The sequence below is a fragment of the Triturus cristatus genome, chromosome 6 (assembly GCF_964204655.1).
Source record: "Triturus cristatus chromosome 6, aTriCri1.1, whole genome shotgun sequence".
Classification (NCBI taxonomy): domain Eukaryota; kingdom Metazoa; phylum Chordata; class Amphibia; order Caudata; family Salamandridae; genus Triturus; species Triturus cristatus.
The window spans coordinates 1,421,244,715-1,421,267,921 of record NC_140589.1 but is presented as its reverse complement, the minus strand read 5'-3'; positions in this window follow the sequence as shown (position 1 = coordinate 1,421,267,921).

Here is a 23,207-nt window from a genome sequence, read left to right as displayed (position 1 = left end):
GGACTTATTTAATTATTAATTAATCTTTCGGAAACCAAAATGTTACAGAGAATCGGTGACATCTGTACAATTTAAACTTTTGTTTTTATTGGATTACCATTGGAAATTAAACAAAAAAAGAATTTTAAAATTACTATTTGGCCTAAAGGAAATGGAACCAGATGTATTGTGGAGTTATTTGACATATATTATTGTGATTATACTTCTGAAACAAAAATATCAGACGGTATTTTAAAGAAATAAGTATTGATATTAGATGATATTTTTTAAGAATATTATGCATTTCTATAAAGTTATGTTTATGCAAAAAGAGATTGTGGGCTTTTTTAAAAACAATCTTTGAGATTGTTAATTTTTTTTTGCCTGCTGTTAAATGATGAATGCAATTGCTTTCACAATGTATAGTGAAATGCAATATTTTCTGAAAACAGCAAAAAAAAGGCAAAAATATTTTTTGAAAAATATGTAAATATGTGTACTGTAATATTAAATGTTTTCTTAAATATTAATACTTTTTTCTTTTTTTTCAGATTGAGATAGAAAATTTTCGAAAACTAGAACCATTTTAAAAGCAATTAAAAAAAAATTAAATGAATAAATCTTTTTTTGAGTGGGTATGGTAAGTCAATAATGTCATGGTCCCTTTTTTCCACTTCTCTACAATCACATTTGCAGTTTTTAATTGTAGTCTCTCAAGGACCTTGTAATGTGATAATTGATTTTTAGTGTTTTAAAAAAAAAAAAAAAAAAATTACGCGTACCGTACGCGTACGGTAAAAAAAAAAATAAAAAAAGTTCTTAAAAACATATATAAAAAATAGATGAAAAGTAAGGTTGGCTCTTAAAAGAGCCGTTGTGTTCATGCAGGGACAGAGGAAAGAAAGAATGGGAATATTAGACGGTACGACAAGTGTGCTGATCTATTTTATTGTTCACTAGGGACATACTGGTCTGCCTATAAGTAATTAGATCGTGACAATTGGCGCACCGTACTTCAACCCTCGCAAACCGAGGGTTAATTTCCAGAGGACCAGAAAAAGGAGATGCTCCCCCCACAGATGAAGGGCTCACCAGACCTGCAGAAGAAGGACTCGGCTCTGCAGATGATGGTCCAGGCTGAGCTGCTGTGGATGTGCTTGGTTGACTTACTGAAGGGTTACCTTCAGTAAGTCGAGCATGTGTCCTTCTGTGTACATCCTTAAGGTGTCTCATCATGGTGTGATTCCCAAAGGAATACTTCCTGTCAGGATTACCTCTTGAAAGTACACGCTTACACAGCTTGCAAGTCACTAAGGGTGCATTTACCTTTTGCTGGCCTTCTGGAAAAGTAAAATACTCCCATACGTAAGAGGTCTTTTGTTTCCTCGCTCTCTGCCTCAAGGTAGTGCTGCTAGCCTCACTCTTAGAAGAGCTCTGCTGTTCTGCCATCGTATCACAAAGACAACCCAGCTCCTTCTCCTAAGGGATCACAAGCAGAAATGAGGGGAATGGGTGTGGTGTAGGAGAGTTCTAGAACTGAAAGTAGTTTCAACCAATCAAAAGTTGTGTTTCATGATCACATGACCTACCGTACGCTTACGGTACGCTTACGGCAAAAGTACGCATGCGCGTAAAAAAGACACGCGCTTGCGCGCATGCGCATAACAGTCACTCCCCGACTCTTCCGCGTAACTTGCGCGTGTAGCGTACACGCGTACGCGCCCCACGCGGAGTACGCGCGGCTACGCAAATTGCGTAACTATACGCAAACAGCGTAGATAAATTACGAACATTGCGTAAACCGTACGCTTACCGTAAGCTTACGGTACGCGTACTAAAAAAAAATTTAAAAAAAGGAAAAAATGTATTGCTAATAAATTTTACCTATTTATTTTATAAAATATGTTAAAAAAAACATATTGTAGAATTTTAAAAATTTAACCATAGTCTTTAAAAAAGGATAGAAAATTAAAATAAAAATATGTAAAAAAAAAAAGAAGAAAAAAAAAAAATTAGCATTTAAAAAACCTTGCAAATTCACTGAAAAAACCATGGGTTTCACACACGTTATAGTTAGGAATTAGCATTTAAAAAACCTTTGAAATTCACTGAAAAAACCATGGGTTTCACACACGTTATAGTTAGGAATTAGCATTTAAAAAACCTTAGAAATTCAATGAAAAAACCAAAGGTTTCACACATGTTATAGTTAGCTGGACATTTCACTCGTAAAAAAACAATGAAATTCCCCCGTTATAGTTGGTTCAGCTAACTATAACTCGCGCGCCCGCAATGCACTACTGATGAGTCACATATTACATCACTCATGACATGGTCAGTGACATCACTCATGACATCACTGATGACATCTCAAATGACATCACTGATGACATTATCCTTGTGACAGAGTGGTAGACCTCCTCTCACCCTAATATAACCTTTGATACAAACATTCAAAAATAGAGACTAAACTTTTCAAAACAATGGACATACCAATAACAGTTACAACAACCTATTCAGTAATTCTAAGATCCACATACACATCCACTCATCCACCAACAATCCTATACAGTCACTCATACATGTACTCACACATCATATGTACTCATACACCTAAACATCCTGTAACACAATCCCACTCATCCATAGAGTTACTCACACATAGTCACTCATGCTAATAAAGAATCCAACATCCATTTACTTGCATATACAGTTATACACACACCAGCCCACTTACTTTTACAGAAACTTACACATACTTAGTCTTTTAAACAATCACTTATAAAAACACATACTTATTCATACAGGAACTCTTTCAATCTCTCACTCTCACATATACTCACTTAAATACACCAATAGTCACATATACTAGTTTAAAACATATGTAGTTACTCATAAAGACACTATTGAGACAGTCATTCACTCACTAACACACCCATAAACACACTCATCCACCCATACAGTCCTGCACACATGCTGTCTTCAACACATACAAACAGTGAGTCACTCATTCATGCACCTATGCACTACGTAATACCCCCCACCGAACCATGCAGACACTCAGACTGATACTCAAAAAACCAACTATTAACCTATATAGACACTCATGTAGCTACTCACCAACCCATGCAGCCACTTATATACAAAGTGAGAGACTGATACAGGTATTTACACATTTAAACATTACTCACTAAGCCATGTATTCAAAAAGATACACTTAATCAGTCAGTTATACAATCAATTTTTCAGAAACAAATCATCAATTTAGACACTTATATATCCATTTATTCTTCCATCGACCTTGAGATATACATATATAAAACATATTTAATTTTCAGAAAAACACACATTCACTGGATGATGTCATCAGTGATGTCATTTGAGATGTCATCAGTGATGTCATGAGTGATGTCACTGACCATGTCATGAGTGATGTAATATGTGACGTCATCAGTAGTGCATTGCGGGCGCGCGAGTTATAGTTAGCTGAACTAACTATAACGGGGGAATTTCATTGGTTTTTTACGAGTGAAATGTCCAGCTAACTATAACATGTGTGAAACCTTTGGTTTTTTCATTGAATATATATATATATATATAGATATATATATATATATTCACTGAAAAAACCATAGGTTTCACACACGTTATAGTTAGGAATTAGCATTTAAAAAACCTTGCAAATTCACTTAAAAAACCATAGGTTTCACACATGTTATAGTTAGGTGGATATTTCACTCGTAAAAAAACCAATGAAATTCCCCCGTTATAGTTAGTTCAGATAACTATAACTCATTGTTTTTTTACGAGTGAAATATCCACCTAACTTGCAAGGTTTTTTAAAAGCTAATTCCTAACTATAACGTGTGTGAAACCTATGGTTTTTTCAGTGAATTTGTACATTTTTTAAAATGCTGTTACGTATGTATTATTATTTTTTTTATATATTTATTTTACAATAAACTACGTATTAAAAATAGTTTTTTTTGGGGGGGGTTTTCACCCCCGCGATTTTGTTTAAAAAAAATTACAATGTTTTTTTCTGCCTTCGGGGTCCTTCAGGGACCCCCTGACAAAGGCTAGGGGGTCAGGAACTCTCTACCCTGCCCCCTTTTCACGTTCGCCACCTTCCTTTTTCACTCTTGCACTGAAAACAAACAAAATGGCGGCCGACACTTCCTGATTTCGACCGATTCGAACGTTGACTAACATGTAACTACCAATCAGAATTACGCTTGCGCACGTTAGGGTGCTCGCACGTTGCGCGCACGGTGCGTGTACGGTGTGCGGCTATAGATATGTATGTGCTTTTAACTGCAATTTTCTCAGGAACTACTGAACAGATTGACTCCATATATGCAAAAGGCACATCCCTGACCTGAGGACTACCTCTCTGCCAAATTTCAAGTAATTCTGTTCAGCCGTTCGGGCTGTACCTTCGACTAAAGGTCCTATGGGAAAATGCATGGGGAAAACGTGTTTTGGGACCCCCCTTTTTTCTCGGCCCCCGCTTGATGAATCCCCCCGAGACTTTCAGGGTAGGAGCTGAGCGGAGCGCCCCATTAGTTTTGAAAATTTCGCGAAGATTCGTCAACCGGCGCCAAAGTTATTCAAAATAGAATTTTCAGATTTCCTAGGGAAACATGGTCCTAACTATAACTATCTACTGGCGACCGCCAGTAGATAATATATATATATATTTCTCTTTATTTCTCTTTAAACCTTTAAGTTATGTATTTCAATATACTTCCTTATATATTCTAAACTACTGGTTCTCATTTAACTCACTCTTTATGATTTACATTCTCTTTAGATCTTCCAAACCTGGTCTGAGGGCGACTCTCTAACTTTAGACTGGGGATTTGGTCTACACCTTAGACCTATTCTTTCTCTCAGATCTGCTTTCCTCACCAGCCAATGGTGTGGAGCTCACATATGCATACCTCGCTGCCTTGTGCACGATCGTCATAACATTTTTACTTTATTACAACCTTACTTTAATTGTTGCAAATTCAAGGAGTATGCTTTGGCCTCACCTTATAACAGAAACCACCTGAGGGGGAAGACAACATTTTGATCAAACAGGTGTCTGCCTACTTTCTCAGAGAAATGTGCAGTCCTTTTTCCAATGGACAGTCTCTAGTCCATCGTTAACGTCGGCGATGACCTCTGGGACTCTCCTGGCTGGCTCACCAAATTGTTGGTCAGACCTGAATTGAAGTGTAAAAAGCAAGCAAGAGTAAGTGATAAAGTATAAAGGTATTATTTTACAGCGGCTGGTAGAGTGATGAACCCAGGTAGGATGCCACCCGACTCTCAAATTGTCTACAGCAGGTACCCCTTTACATAGTATGTTTGTGTTGAATGGTGCACACCAAACAAGTAGACCGACAATGGATGTGTATGGCATATTTGAGCAACATTACACAACTAAAGATAAGCCCCCCACTCTCATAGGTACATTGGTGCAATCATCTGACTATGTGTTATTCGTGCCATCTGAATATGTGTTTTTTGATCCGTGCATCTAACTACGTGTTATTTGATTTGTGCAATCTGACTACATGTCCTATTTCTAAAACATCAGCGCAAGCAGAGCGCGTGCTTCTATTGCAAAGTATTTTGATTAGCCCTGTGTTTTATATCCCCCTACTAAATTGACTCAAAGCTGATTGATTGCGTGCATCCCTCCCCTGTGTTCCTCCTTGCATTCGGTCATTCTCTGGAGGAACTGTCAATGCTGGTTTTATTGTTGTACTAGTGACTTCTTAGTTTGTTTGTTCTATTGATTACTGGCTACCGTCAGTATGTATCTAAAGTTGCAGCTATTCTCTCTCTGAGCATGTTCACTGTAATGTATTAACTTGAAGCATTGGACACATACTGATGTCTGATCATGTACATTTCTGTGTGTGCAGGCGAGGATTTTAGTGGCAATTTCTCGGGGTCCCCCTCCTCACTGTCTATACTAACACTTTCTATAGTAACACATTTAACAATGACACTTAGGGGCCGATTCTGATCCGGGTCGGAAGGGCACTGAACGCAATCCGGCCGGGAAAACTACGAGTCGTACGCGTGTTTTCCAGCCGACTCGTACAGCTGTATGAGCGAGCCAGTACGATGCGAGCTACATGAAATTTACCGACCGAGTCGTTTCCGGGTCCGAACCGCTCCATACGTATCGGTCGTAAGCTAACCGTGGCGTGCAATGGATGCAATTCACGACTGAGCCAGTACTATGCACGCATCAGACAGCCTGTGTGAGCCGGAGTGTCTGGCTCGCAAAACCTCCCGGAGTCGGACTTCGGTAGTCCGCTTCGGACCCTCAACACCTGCATCCATGCGACTCGCACACAGGGGGAGACCTATGGCACAGGCATGTACGGTGCAGATGGCACCGACGCATAACCACTGTAGGGGGCGCACTTGTTCGAGACGTACCCATTCAGTCAATGGGAGCGCATGTACACGTCGTACAACTGGCTCCTATTGACTTCTATGGAAGTGAGACCGAACCGAGTCCGACAGCATACTTGCGCATCGTACTCGCTCGGTCGGACTGTAGGGGTCCGGCTCGGTCGGAAAATACTCCGGATCCGACTCGGTCGGAGTGCTTTTTGACCCGGATCGGAATATGCCCCATAATAAGGAACCTTTCCTTTAATATGAAAACCTCAACAATGATAAACAAGCCCTAATTTTCTCTACAGCAGATGACTTACTAAAACTAAGCCATTGTCAAACCTGGATTATAGATACTACCTTCACAATGTGTCACAAACCACTTATGGTGAATATTAAAACACAAATATTCCTTTTATATATGCCCTACTAGCAAATTAAAACAAGGCAGCTCTGATTACAAACTTTTAAACCACATTAAACATAAATAACTACTACACACACTAAATTATCATAGCTTTTGAACAAGCCATGATTCAAACCATTTTTAAAATTCCCCCCCACATAGCCATATAAGGCCATTACTATCATTTTGATTAAAACATATGGAGAAACCTCCAACAATCTGTACTCAGTGTAGAATATTCTACAAACAGCCAATTTGCCTTTGAAATAAAAAAATGATACCACTATCATATGTCCCTGTCCCAGACGTAGGTAACCACTACAATTTACTAATAGAAATCCCTTTATACCATCAAAATGATGACAAGATAACCCCCCTAATCGTTTATTTTGAAGTTGTTGTCAGACTACATCGCTCCGGATACTAACACCAACCTAAATTCCAAATACCATGGTGGAATGTCTGTGGCAACACCGTGCCACAGGAAGCCAAAATAAAGAGCGTAGTGGAAGAATGGCACGCTGCATTCCAATCCACACTAGGCAGAATCCAACCTTACAAAAAGAGCAAAGCTACCAAAAGCTACAAATGGGATAATCTGTCAGCCAAATTGTACCTGAAGTTTAACAAACAAACAAAAAGAATGTGTGACATGCTACAATTAGAAGCCAAACTCTTCATAAACAACAAAAAAGAAGCTACAAATGTCCCAAAATACTTTCACAACATCTAAACCAACATAACAAATAATTTTCAGAAACATATTAAACATATTTTATTACATCAGTCTAAACAATAAATAGAATTAAAATGGTAAATAAAACTGAGGTAATAAAATAATATATAAATTATTTACATGAAAAATGTAAACTTCACCAATCAAAAAACTCAAAGGACAAACTCAACCCATCATGTGTAAAATAAATGCAACACATAAATCATGCAATTTAAAATATGACCTACCATTCTGTAGCTGCAGATCTTTGTCTGTATCCACATAGTCAAAAATATTTATCCACAAAACACGTGAAAAATTTTGTCCAAAAAGCCCACAAAAATGCAGAAATAAAACAAATCCAATAGACATGCCTCAAAGCAATCCAAAATATCTAGGAGCCATAACAAAATAAAAATGCATAAAACAAAAGAAACGCTCCTAGGAACATGAAAAATAGGAAATCAAAGTAAAGGATATTGGTTTGTTATGAATCAAAAGGGATTTCCTTTTAAAACAAAAACAGTGGTACTTCCAATGCCCATAGGACACATTCGTATACAGAAACCTGTAAAATAAAGAAGAAAACACATCCACAAAGCACATTGCATTCCTAAAAATACATATACATTACACTTCAAATACATAACATAACACAATGTAAACTAACATAACAATACCTTACTAAAACAGTGTATGAAAACCAAATACAACAAACTAGTGAAAAACAATACTATTAATACAACTAAATCTACAAAATCCTATAGACAACACTATAACTAACCTCAAGAACTCCCCCTACATCCGTTACCCTCAGAAGCCTTGAAAACCCTTAAAACAGAATTACCTGTTCTAAAGAACAGCAGCACATTACTGCAACCTGGATCCAGACAAAATAAACAGAAATTACACATAAAACTACAAAATAGAAGATGGTGGTAAAACAAAAATGTCCGCTAAATGAAACTAACAAACGACTATCTTCCAATAGAAATTAATAGGAAATAATGTAACGTGTTAAATAAATTTAGATTTTATTTTTTAAATGATTGATCATGTAAAACATGTCAAACAATGTTGCATTTAATATACACTGAAAGAAATGTTAAAATGATATTGAAAATATGTATGTAAAACAATGTAAGAAGTGTTAAGAAAGTGTTAAACAATAGAAAGCATATTTGAAAATTGTACAACATACAATACTATATATATACTAATAATAAAAATACATTTAAAATGTTTTCTTTTTTTAGCAATATTTGAATGTTTGTTTTTAAGATGAAATTATATGTTCAAGAATGTAAAATTATATGTTATGTTATGTTATGTTAAACCAGACTTATAGCACGCACGGATACTCGGAAGTGTCCTGGCGCGGAAGCCAAGGAAAAACAGACGGTGGGACGTAGGCCGGGGCTAGGAAGTTACTTAAAAAGCAACGTTTTTAGCTGCGTTTTGAACAGCCTGAGATCTCCGATGTTCCGAAGATCTTTTCCAAATGGTATTCCCACTCCGATCTATACTAATTTGAGTAAGGCAATGGACACTGAAAAGGTGGCATTTATTATTCCAACTCCAAGGATACCAATTTGGGGAAGGCGTTGGACAAAAAAGGGTGACATTTCCTATTCCAGTTCCAATCTATACTAATTTGGGGAAGTTGTTGGACACTTAAATGTCTGCATTTACTATTTCCTCTCCAATCTAAACCAATGTGCGGTAGGTGTTGGACACTAAAGGGGTGATATTTACTAGTTCCACTCCAATCTAAAGCAATTTGGGGAAGTTGTTGGGCACTAAAAGGGTGACATTTACTCTTGCAAGATGACATTTAGTATTAGTATTCCCACTCCAATCTATACCATATTAGGCAAGGTGATGAACACTAAAAGGGTGATATTACTGTTTAGGATACTTTGGACACCCAAATACACTTGACATGATATTTTTGTATCACAAAAAAAAAAAAAAAAGAGTTATTATAGCAGGGGATTTTAATATTAACGGGTCAGATGGGCTAGGGCAAGGCTCCTTTGGTAAATATAAAGGAAGGAAGAAAAGAGTGAGCCGGGCATTGGAAAACTTAATTGTAAATAATGCCCTAATAGATGTCTGGGGGATTAAACGGATGGCTGATAAGGGGTACACATATTATTCAGCCCCACATCAAGTGTGTGTCAGGTTAGATTATTTTTTGGTCCCTAGCTCTGATGTCTCGAATGTACATATAGGTAAACTACCAAGGATATTTAGCGATCATAACCCACTAATACTTACAATTTTAAGTAAAACAAATGAGAGAAAGAGTACTAATTGGACGTTTGAAAGGGGACTGTTAAAAGATGAGGGTTATGTAGGACACATGACTAAGTGGATCAAAGATTTCTTCCTGATTAATAGAGGTAGTGCGGCAGAGGGGGTGGTTTGGGATGCCTTTAAGGCAGGAATCCGGGGTGAGACAATGAGCTTCAGCTCCTATAAACAGAAGCAAGTACGTTCAAGGGGCGAGGAGGCAAGGGGAAAAGTGATCGAGGTGGAGGCAGAACTAGAAAGTTGTCTTTTGAATGGTATCCAAATTGACAATGCATGGAATGAGCTACTCAAGGTTAAAGGGGAGGCTGAAAGGGATGTGGCTATTAAAGCGGCAGAATTGTTCACGTCAAAAAGGGAGAAGTGTTATGAGTGTAGTGAAGCCGTAGGTAGACACCTTGCTGTTCGGGCAAGACAGCAAGAGTCTGCGGGAATAATAAGGGAGATAAGGGATACAGCGGACGGGCTACATACGGACTCGGAGGAAATTAGAGATGTATTCAGGAGCTTTTATGAGAGGCTATACACTGATGATCTGGGGGATATTGATAAACGGGCTTTGAATGAGTATTTTGAAGGGATACCTGGGGTAGCATTGGAGGAGGAGGACTCAGAGTGTTTGGAGGGGGCATTGCAATTAGAAGAAATAAAAGAGACAGTTTGGAATTTGCCGGCGGGCAAGGCAGCAGGACCGGATCAAATCCCGGTTGAATTTTATCGGGTTTTCTGGGGGGCACTGAAGGAGGTTATAACAAATATAATGCAGCAGGCGCAAGCAGGATCCTCAATCCCTGCATCGTGGGGGGGTGCTGTGATTGTGTTAATACTTAAAAAAGGGAAACCTCCGGTGGAGCCTGGGTCTTATAGACCAATCACTTTAATGAACTCCGATGCCAAAGTATTTTCTAAGGCATTGGCAACAAGACTAACAGGAGTGATTGCTAACACTGTGAGCAGAATGCAACATGGTTTCATTCCAGGAAGGGGGACAACTCATCATATTCGTAAAGTGATTACTCTATTTGACGCGACGGAAGTTACAGGAGACCCGATGGCTGTTATGCTACTGGATGCGGAAAAAGCGTTTGATCGGGTCTCCTGGGGCTATCTATGGTGGGTATTGGAAAGATCTGGTGTAAAGCAGGGATTTATTAAATCAATTAAGGCATTGTATCTGAATCCTGTTGCCTCCGTTCGGGTCAACGCAGGGTGTACGAGGCAATTTCAAATAGGTCGCGGAACAAGGCAGGGGTGTCCTTGCTCACCACTGCTGTTTGCCATCTACATGGATCCATTTATACGGCGAATTGAGTCATGTGGTTTGGTTAGTGCTCTCCCTACCCTAACTGGGCAGTGTAAAGTTTTAGCCTATGCTGACGATGTCGCAGTGGTCACACCAACACCACCGGAGTCCATTAATCAAATCGAAATTGAGGCCACAAAATTTGGGTATATCTCGGGGTATAGGTTAAACACGGGAAAGACTCAAATAATTAAAAACAGATTTGCCATCTGTAATGATAACCGAGTTATTCACTCAGGAACATATTTAGGAGTCTCTATATCGGCTGATTTGGATTCTTTAGTGGAAAGGAATATTGCTCCATTAATGAAAAAAGTAGAAAAAGACCTGGACAGATTGGAGAACTTGCATTTGAGCTTAGTGGGGAGGACAAATATAATTAAAATGTTAATTCTCCCTAAATTTTTATATTTATTTAGGGCAATCCCCTTGCTGTTTGATGCTAGGTGGTTCAAAAAGATAGAACACATGCTTAATAGATTTATTTGGGGAAAAGGGAAGACACGAAGGGCACTAAGATTCATGACATTGCCAAAGGAAAGGGGAGGGTGGGCAGTGCCCGATTTAAGACTGTATTATTGGGCTGCAACGTTTCAAAATATGTTAGGGTTGGTAAGGGGTGCGGAGGCTGAAGGAGGTAGCGATCTAGGCACGGTTGCAATATTTGGACTGGTTTTGGGTATGGAGGTAGAAAATGTGTTTCTAAAATTCACGGAGGCCAGCTATTACAAGCGAACAAAATTCAAGACTCTTATGGCAGCATATGCAGTCTGGAAAGCATTTAGGAAAAGGGCAGGCCTGGGGAGGTATAACCGCTACACTAGATTCACAGATAACCCTAATATTCCAGAAGAGATTTTCGCGGACTCGGTGTTTACAGAATGGGTAGGTAAGGGAGTCAAGAGCATTGGGGACGTTCTGGGGGACTCAAGTGTCTGCCAATTTTTAGAAATCCAGAATAGGTACAATTTGCACAACAGTCACTTCTTTAAGTTCTTGCAAATTAGGAGTTTCTTGATGAGTAAAGTGGGCGGATCTCTGGGGTTTGGTAGAGACTCGGTAATGGAATTGATACGAATAGGGAAAGAGTGTACGATTAAACGATTTTATTCTGAATTAACGAAAGGGAAGCAGGATGATTTAGCGAAATGGAGTGATAAGTGGAAGGATAGTCTGAGTGTTAGTCAGGATTGTTTTGAGTTATCCCTGGAAAAGGGGCATAGACTTCTGTGTTCTGCATCATTGCAGGCACAGCATTATAAAACGCTGTATCATCTGTACTACACCCCAGCTAAATTAGCTCAGTGGGGAGGAACTGTAGGAACAAATTGCTATAGATGTGGAAGTGATGAGGCAGACTTAGAACATGTATTTGCCACATGCCCCCATTTATACTCGTTGAAGAAGGATATTGGGAATTTCATAAAGACTGTACTAGGAATAAATTATTTCTCATTAACTCCCGCAATTATCCTATTAGGCATAAATGAGGAGGAAGGAGGGATGCAGTCAGGGGGGGAATTCTTGTTTGTAGCGGTAGCAGTCCTTAGATTGTGCCTAGCCTCTGCATGGCTAGATCCTCTCCCGCCTACATTTCATCAATGGCTTGCTAAACTGCTCTCGATGTATCATTTGGAGAAAGAGATATACGCTAGGAAAGGTAAAAATGGGAGGAAATTGGGCAGGGTAATTTGGGATCCCATCACTCGATGGAAGGAAGGGAATCTCTAATTTAATTTAACTAACTAAATGGGTCTGGTAATACGTGTTTATATATCTTTTCTGCTGACTAGAAGTTGCGCAGATAGTGCTTCGTAAGAGTGAGGGATATTGTTTATGGTAATTAATGAAGGATATTTTCTTTTTTTTCTTTCTTTTTTTTTTTACGGTCTCGTTTGTTTACCCTCTCTATCTGTGTTATGTATGCTTGCTCTTACGATAACATTTTCTTGCCTTTTTTGCATTTATTGTAGATGGAATATCTCACTGCTGCTACGCCTCTCTTCTGAAATAGCGCACTGTGCCTTGTACATAAATGTAAAAATGTTTAATAAGAAGATTTAAAAAAAAAAAAAAAGAAATGATATTTTTGTATCACAATATTTTTTTTGTTGATAATTTGTCAAACACCCATTTTCTTGCTAGTCCCATTTGGCTGTGAGGACCTCCCCTTTTCCATGCCCCACACTGCAATGATAACTAGATGACTAGATTTTGTGCACGATGATCATTCTCTATTCACAAGTGGATTGTGAATTCCTTTTATGAAATATTGTACAAATACAGAGTAATTAAAAATTGATATTACTTCACTGTTAGCTCTTTCAAAATGTCCTAGACTGGTACTCAATAATCTGCCATTCTCAAACCTTAGAACTGGAGACCTAATTAAAAATGATCTAGGGTTTGAGAAGGAATTATTAAATACTGCCTCTAATCACATTGTTAAATCCAAGAGCATTATTGATTTTAGGTAATCCCATATTTTTAATACGTCCACCATTGTGTGACATATGTTATCAGGCAGAAAATAGGAATTACCAATGGCAAGATCCAATACAACATTTATCAAAAAGTTAATTGAAACAATCATCACCATTAAATACCCAAGAATTGCCCTCCCATTTCACAGCCAACCTACTAGCCACAGCAACCAGCATTGCAACGTTGTGCCATCCATTGCTGCGGAGGTTAGCCTTTGATAAGAAAACCTGAAATTCCACCAATTTGATAACAGTTGCCTTCTAGGTTTCCTGAAATAAGTCTACAGTTATGCAGCTTAAAGAATAAATTCCAGATGAACAACATGGAACATAATTCTCTCACTGTTTCAGGAAACCAGCACTACCCTATTTGAAAACTGAACACAATACTAAAATGATGATCTGATGGCGAAGACTTATTCAATTCAAGCCCATGACACCCACTACTAATAATACTCATTAAGAGAACCAAATGGACATCATAGCTAAAAATGTACATCTCCTGGTTCCCTTCTTCCATATCTGCATCTCTCTAATATTCTGATGAACCCATCACTCAAACAGTATTCACTCAAAACGGAAAACTTTTAAAGGTAATTTCATTCGATGAAAACTACATCCCCTTAGTAAAGAGCCCCGCCTTCCTTTAACCCACAGATTTCCACATACAGTTGTTATTAAAGGGCTACTATGTACAATGCAAAAATCATTTTTAAACTCATAACATGTTGGTGTGCATGAATAAGCAATTGGGTTGTTGGCTGACTGGGGTATGTGCTCTGGACAAGCAGCAACCACAAGACTTGTCAGGCTGAGGCACAAGTCAACCCCAAATTAACCTGTGCTCAACCCTCCAGCAGTCAGGATTAACTCAGAGGCAACACTTCAAACAGTAACACATTGAAAACACACCATAAAACAAGGCCACAGCAAAGTTAGAAAATGTAGAGTAATTGTTAATAAAGTAAACAGGACCAAAATGGCAAAACTTGAATCAGAAGAACCAGAGATATTCAATTTTAAAGATGTAAGCAAAAATAGCACCAAAAAGGTGCGAAATGCCAACTGTGGATATCTGGTCTTGCCAGTCTGGGACAAAGTCACTAGTTCAGGCAAACTGTAAAGGAATGCAGTCCAGCTGCAGGGACATAGATAGGCCCGCTGAACAAGGTACCTTCAACGCTTGTTTGTGGAGCGTTGTGAGGACCCGCTTCAAAGATTAGTCATGCAGCCAAAGGGATGCACCGGTTCTGAGGTGGAGCGAGGCAGCAGTGCAAGGCTCTGTTAGATCATTGTCAACAATGGCTTGCGATGTGAGGTCTGGGGTTGAGGCTGCGTCATGTAATCAAGGTTCTGCGTTGGCTCTGAGGAGCTGTGAGGCTACGATGCGGAGTCCGTCATCATTATCAAGGCTGCAGTTGATGAGAAATGCGAGGTCCTGGGCCGAAGATGCGGCACACAGTGGGGGTCCCGAATGTGATGTAGGCTGTGGCAGTGATGCAGGTCTTTGCGATGGGTCCAATTCATGCAGCAACGGAGCTACATTTGTTGTGCTTGGAGTTTCACAGAATTGCAGAGGAGATATATCGATTCCTTTGGATCCACAGAGGGTGGCAAAGCACCTTAAGTCCGCTTCTAAGGGTCCAGGACCGGGGTGGCACCACTTGGTAGGTAGACTGACAGATGGCAGAGTCCAGGTGCAAGTGCAAGGTTGTTGGAACCTCAAGAGGCCAGCCAACTAGCCCATGGAGTCACTGTGGGTTTTCAGTGCAAGTGATGTAGGTCCAGTTCTTCTAACCCAGGCAGGACGGGAGCAGGCAGCAGGTCAGCACAGCAAAGCAGCACCACAGCAAGGCTGTAGTCGAGCAGAATACAGCCGCCCAGCTGAGTGGCAGTCCTTCAGCAACACAGCATCCTTCTTTCTTGTTGAGTAGCCACTGATCCATAAGTGTACTGAAGTGGTGGTGCTTGAGGTGCAGTATTTGCCTTTGAAGTGGGGGAGAAGCTTCTAGAGGTTTACCTTTGAAGTCCCCAGGTGTGCTGCCTTCCCTGTCCTGACTCCAGACTAACTTCAGGGGTATGCAGCCCTTTTGTGGAGGCAGGACGGTGCCTGTTCAGGTGTAAGTGGGTCTGTGCCCAGCTCATCTCATCCATTCTTGTCATTGATAGCCCATCCAGGCATAACTAATCTCACGTTTCAGCTACACCCAGTCTTGAGACCAGAGACAAGCTACAGGCACTAAATGGATAAGACAGGAAAATGACAACTTTCTAAAAGTGGTATTTTCTCCCCAAAACATTTATAATCTGACCTCACCATAAGTTAGGATTTTTAATCAGGATTCTAGATACACCAAACATGAATGTATAAAATGTAATATGGTAACAGAGAGGTAGGCCTTGCAGTAGCGAAAAAGTAATTTAAGGGTTTTTTACTACCAGGAAATGTAAAACTTAAAAGCACATGTCCTACTTTTCAAAGACATTGCTCCCTGCCATCTGGCTGTCCAGGGCCTTCTGTAGGGCTGAAATGGGAGTTTAAACTGCACACTCTGGCTGCAATGGCAGGCCTGAGGCATGTTTACAGGGCTAGGTTTTTGGGTGGCACGATCAGTGCTGCAAGCCCTTTAGTAGAATTTAATTTACAGACATTGAGCACATGTTGTACCTCTTTACTAGGAACTTACAAGAATACTAAAAATACCCACTGGGTATGTGCCAATGTTACCATGCTTTAAGGAGGGAGCTTATGCAGTTTAGCACTAGTTAGCAGTGGTAAAGTATTCAGAGTCCTAAGGCCAGCAAAAAAGAAATCAACAAAAACGGAGAAGGAAGGGAAAAGGCTTGGGTGAAAACCACCATGAAGCTGACAAGTCCAGCAGTATGGCTTTGATTTTTATGTTTTTAGATTCCAATCAAGATTTGTTTCTAAAAGGTAACTTACACCACTCTACAGGCAGGATGGCATAATAAATAATTATTGTAAACCTACTTCTATATAAGCTCCCTTATAACAGAAGTCATGAACCTTGTTCTGTGTGATTCCTTGGTTCTGCTTGAAGGGGCACTGTCTAAATGTGATTCCATAAAGATATTCTGATTTACCTACTAACAGCTGCATCAAATGCTGTAGAAATTGTAGCACTTTAGATACATTAAGGTGAAGACATTTTTTGTCTTGTGTCTCATGTCTTCTCTTTTTTTGGCACTCTTTCATTTAAACCTTCATTTTTTTTAATCTGTTGTAGCAAAGGCCTTTTGCTTTTACTAAAATTGTGTAGACAATATATGTATAGGGGCTTTAAGGCAGTTCTATTCATCTATTGGTCTGGTATAGTGTCATTCCCATTTTGCTTCCACCCACAGCAGAAATCATGTTTCAATGGGTAATCCACCTTCAGACATTTGTTACCTTCTGTGTGAGACGACATCTGGCCAAAGCACAATGTTGTATCTTCCAAGCAAAGAAGTCCTACTCAGTGCAAGGTACTTAAGGGAGGGCAATTGTGTTCCTTTTGCAAAAACGTTTTGTAATGTAGATTTTTAAAAAATATTTTTTTTACATTTTGGGAGAGCCCCGCATCTGTCCAGACACTACTACTAGGTTGTCATTACTCCTTGAAGTATGCTACATTGTGCATGTGTACTGCTTGCTGCCCTCAGCTTTTTGAATCGGCTTTCAACTCATTTAAAGATGGATGCCATTGACAGCACATGTGAAAGCATTGGTAGTCAATTCAGATTGACGCTACTGAGTACGCAGGCTTACACTTGCACACATATGAGCAGACATCTGTGAGTGAGCATCCAAGCCATTGTTCAGGTCTGAGCACTTAACCGTAATATGGGTCTCTGTATTCCACTGTGCAAAGCTTTGGTGACTGGTTCCAGAAGTCTTGACGATGACTCCTCACACTGGAAAATATAGTAGGCACGTGCCCTCAAGAAGAGGCCACCTTCTCAGGAAGACAAAATAAAGGTATAAAAAAACCTCCTTGCTGGAAGAAGATTTCAAAGGATTGAAGAAAATCAGGAATCGGGAACCCAACATTTGAATTCTTCAAGAGTGAGGAGTCAGGATCAGCAAGGGAAGGGAGTGAGGAAACAAGCAAAGAAACATGGATTTTCTGCGACGCACCCTCCAACCAGACTAAAGCAGCTGCTAACCTTCAGGCAGGTGATTGCCATTTTTCAGAGATGGAAGAGCAAGGAGCTGGAGCTTGGAGACCCAGGAGCACGAGGCAAGACAGCCCCATTTAATTGACACAGCCTGTATCTGTGGGCCTCATGCAGAGTTTTGTGAGACCCAGAAACCACAGGACCACACAAGTTACATCGGTTCATGGGTTCCCAGGCAGCGGAGACAAAGCAGTCGCAACCCTCATCCAAGGCTTTCAGTCTGCACATGCTGATGAGCATGCGCATAATGGCAGCAATATTTGAATATGTTTGAAAATGGTTATTTGAAAACCATTCAAAGTTGTGCACAGTGCTTGGCAACACGTGTGCAAGCACCCGTAGCCAGCTTTTAACATTTTAGAACAAAGAATTAGAAATCTTGCAAACCCAATAGGCTGACTGCCAGTGTCAAAACCATTAGTTTTGCCAATGTTTGTTCTTGTATCCCTGTCAATAGTTTTCTCTCCTTTCATGTATGTGCTGATAATTAAAGGCACCAACAGCCTCCAAAAAATCATTATTACTTTATATCTGTGCATTTTCACATCAATCCCCTAATAATGGAGCTTATAGCGTCCCCGTATCTCTTTTACATCATTTTGAGTTACATTTTAAAATCCATCTAAAACCATACTCCAGTCCTTCCTGGAGTGCCCTTAAAAACTACTCCACGCACATTTGCACAATTCATCAGAATCAGTCAAAGAAATGCCACACGTTTGGGATGTCTGTGAAAGCAGTCATTATTGCATAATTAAAGCATGCACCATGGCAGATCTGTCCCCCGAGTGTTTAGATTCCCTCATGCTTGGTGTAATTAAATGTATTCTATAAAGGTCAATGGGAAAGGCTGCTGGAGTGAGAGCATTGAAGCTTTTGTTATGCGATTGTGTCTTTCTAAACTGTACTGTCAATCTTTCTTTATCAATGAAACATAATCATGTGCATTATACAGTGTCGCAAGATATAGCGTACATTTAAATTTGGATCTGAAAAAAGCATTAGTGTGTTATTTACTTTAACATTTCCTCATCAAAATTTTGGGAGAAGTTGGCCTTAGGGCCATGATAACTGAACTCTTCACACTTCGTTGGTTAATAAAAGGTGTGAAGGGCAGACAGGAGCAGTGCTCCAGGTTATGATATTGTTTCAAATTGTTACAACTTTGGGTTTTGTGTCTCAGATTCTGATTTTCTTTGTTTATTGTAACTTTTAATTCATGCATTTTTATTTCAAGCACAGCTTTGTAAAACTGTGGCCATATTGTCATATTCAAGAATACAAACGTTCCAACAAGAGTATAAAAACAGATTAAGAGGAAGGTTAGGGTAGGAGAAAATGGGATTGGATGATAAGGAATTGGGAACAGAGTACATATGTTATAATTTTCTGGACTTGGTGTGCTAAATTTCTAACACAGGAAAAGTGGGAAAAAAATAATCTGATCTACATATAATTCTAGGAAAATACTGCATAGTTTTAAATATAACAAACGTGTTCAATACACAGAAAGCTAATGCCGTTCAGAATACGAAAAAAAAATCTTTTTACTGTCATTAAAACGTTTACAGAAGTTTTTTGTTTGGTTATTTTAAAGTAACAATTTGTTTATAAGATCCTAAAACATTTAACATTTTCCTTACTTTGAACTTTATTTCCAAGTCCCCAAAAATTATTTCCATCACTTCATTTTAATATGGAGTAACTCTTACACTATGATTTATTATGATTTTGCAGAGTGTATTGTCTTAACATTTCCTGCTTAATTATGGTTTCTGTATAAGTAGAGGTATTCCACAACCAATGTCCGAATAAAGGCCCGATTCTGATGTCGTACTGACCGAAGTCCGTCCGACATTGGTTTGGAACTGGAACCGAACGACCTCCTGTCGACGGTTCCAGCCAAGGAAGTCGGATGCGACAGAACCCTGTTCGGTTGCATGCCTATTCTTTACAATGAGAGCATGCATTCCGAAAGGATTGCATGCTCTCATTGTAAAGAGCAGAGGTGTTCATCCTTGCAACCGGTGGCAGGCACTTTAAGGTGCCTGCCACCGGGTGCAGGGATTAGTAGGGGGCATGCCCCCTAGGCCGCCATTTGGTGGCAGTGCACCCATGGTGGCCCTGCTGGGGCCCCCAAAGACAAATTACCAATGCCTTTCTGTGTCGGGAAGGCCGGCACAGAAAGGCAGTGGGAAGCTGCCATCATAACCCCTCAGACGAAAAGAGCCACTGAGGGTGGGCTTTCCGAACGCCGACAGGCTCTCCGAGTCCGTCAGAGGTAATTTGGAAAACCGATTCAGATTCCCTTCTGACCGAGCCCATGGAAATGGCCCGGTCAGAAAGAAATCCGAATGGGCAATTCCGATGCGGTTGGAACTGCTCTGACCGACGGCATCGGAATCGGGCCCTAAGTTGTTTAAAGCTTCACATTTAAGACAGCTATGTGTTCTAACCATGTGTTCAAACCAAGCAAAGCACTTCTATTTTCACATTAATTTGACCCTTTGGGCCAAGCAAGAGGACCATTGCTTTCCTACTCCCTGTGGAGCCTGGCCCTTTAACACCGGGCCATACTTATGACCCAGTTTGCATCACTCTTGCACCCCGCAATGTGGTGCAAGAGCAACACAAACCTTTACTCAGATTTTTGAAGCCACACATGCATTACTTCACCCTGGAAAGGCATTCCATGGGTGTTACCATGCAACTCCCGTGGTTTTAGACATATTCTCAGATTTGAAAGACTCTGTAAACCTAGGAATATGCCAAAAGGATACGCCTCCCAAGAAGAGGCACAACGAGAAGAAATATCTTTATTTCTCCTCCTTACTTCCTCATTCTGTGGCACACATAGATTGAGGAAGATGCCTCTCAGGATTGTTTGTGTGCAGGAAGGTGTCTGCACAGAAACAATCCTTCATGCAATGCAGGCACCCTTACACCATGGTGCAAGGGTGCCTGCGTTGGTGCCAGGCAGCCTATTGTGCTCCAGCACAGTGGGAAATGTCAGGAATGCGATATATTCCTTGATTATGGCACATTCCTGCCCTTTCCCAGTGACACAGCTCAGCAAGGTGACTTGCTGCACTGCACTGCACCTCTATTTCATAAATATGCCCCCAGATGTTTGCCTTCCTTTGCTGAACCTTGTTCTTTTGGCTTTTAAGGACACTTCACACTTTAGTTACTGCTGGCCAGTGGTAAAGTGCTTGTGCTCTCCCCTCCAAACATGGGAAAATAGGTATGCATTTGATTGGCACATTTAATTTGCTTACAAACCCTAGAACATGTGGTCTGATCCATTTATTTAATGCTACTAGTGGACTTGTTGTGTCACCCACTAAAGTAGCACTGAACAATATGGCACAGGTTGGGGTCTGCAGCTTATAGTGTAGTTTTAATCTACCATGTGACCCTGAAAAAAAACCTTTTGCAAGCCCTACAAAAAAACTGCCTTTTTCGTACTTATAAGTCACCCTTCGAGTAAGCCCTAAAGTCTCAGAAGGCAGAGTGCACAACCTTTGAACAGTAGGTCATGTGTACTTAGGTTTTAAATGTCCTGGCAGTGAAAAAAATCCCAAAGTTGTTTTCACTGTGGAAAGGCTGGCTCTCACATACTAAAGCACTAGGTTACACTGTAGCACGTTAAAATGCAATACTACAGTTTGGGACTACCCACAAAGAATATTCAAAGACTAATTGTAAAAAGAATTTAAGATCTAACCTAACAGTCAAGTTCGATATTAAATGAATATTTTCCTAAATAGGTCTGGAGTTTGTCTTGTGTTGTGGGTTTACTTTATTAATGTTTGTGTACAGAATACATACTAAACATAGTGCTTCAAAGTTAAAGCTGACTGCTTTTGGGCCAAGTACCATAGGTATAAGCACAGGTTTGTTTAGTGTCTTTTCTAATTCACCCTGATGAGAACTGCAAATATTAATTGAAGTAGTTCTGATCTCCTTCAGTCAATATAACATTTCTATTTTTAGCACAGCAACAAACATGGGCATGTACAAAGATGCACTTGAACCTGATTGGTTACCCCAAAATATTCAAGTGCTTAACAAGTCCTGTGTTGTTCCTTAGACTGACATAAACCCCTACTGCTTTTGATTATATGTTGCCCCTGTGGACAAGGTGTTCCTGTTTACATTTGTTTTGGAGTAAAATTAAATACAGCAACAAGGGGAAGGCTATTATAATAGAATGTTTGAAACTGATGTTATAAACATTCTGCAGAAAACAAGCAGAAACAAACATGCAAATCATGTTAATGAGGTGAAGGTGGCTGGGACCTAACCACTCTCCAAATGCAACCAACCACGAATTGAGGTTGTATACAGGCTCTCGGTTAGCCTCAATCAAGTTTAAAGGAGGCCAGAGATGAAGGCTTCCCTACAATAAGAGATGGAAAAATATTGGGCAAAGGTTGGTGTGTTATTCCGGTCAACAAATTTATCTGACACTTTTTTGGCAGTGAAGTGTACTTAGCAGGGCAAATCCACCAGTGATCCTATGCGCCAAGTATACATTATTTCTGCAGTATCAGTGATGACTGTAGACATTTGACATATTTTAGAGATATGTCACACAATTTAATGAAAACAAAAACAACTTTGCACATTTCTAGACATCATTACGAGATGTTCTTTAAAGCATGGAATGCTAATCATGGATTGTGTTATAAAGGGCTTGAAAAACTTTGGGGTTGGTAAATTTCATATTCATATGTAAGGTTTCAAAGCATGTGTGGTGGTTTTGATTGATATTGTGTTTATTTATGTTGATTATTTAAAATGGAATATTCATAATCATATATTTTTGGGTACAGAATGAGAACAGAAGAGTAATGAAAGGGGGCCAGAGAAGAATCTTATTGGTTTTGATAATGGCACACCTTCAGTGTTAACACAACAAAATGATGGATGGAGTGCTGACACTTTTCGAATACTCACCCTTAGTCAATAGATCTGGGTTACATCCATAATTCTTTTGCTCACTATGCTACCCCTGTTTGGACCCAGCCATATGCAAATCAGTTTTGACCCTGCTCCCTGAAGGAACAGTCCAGCCCGAACTGCCAAGCAAGGTCCTCCCTGGTTGGGAAACAAGCATCCTGTGACCGGTTTCAGGGTCCAAACTGGGGTTGCATGGTGAGCTAAATATCAATGGATTTACCCAGATCTGTCACTAGGGTGAATGATTGACGACAATGTTCAGCATTCCATCCATCATCTTTTTTGTGTTGCTATTCTTAAAATGAAAATGTAGGTATATATATTAGCAATTGGATACTTTTTCATTTAAGTGGTGACCATAGGGTAGACATATAAATGAAAGTTGATAAGTCATCAGATCAGTCTAGATGGAACATGTGTGGGCAGGTTAGAGAAGGCATGGCAAAGATAGCAAGGTCA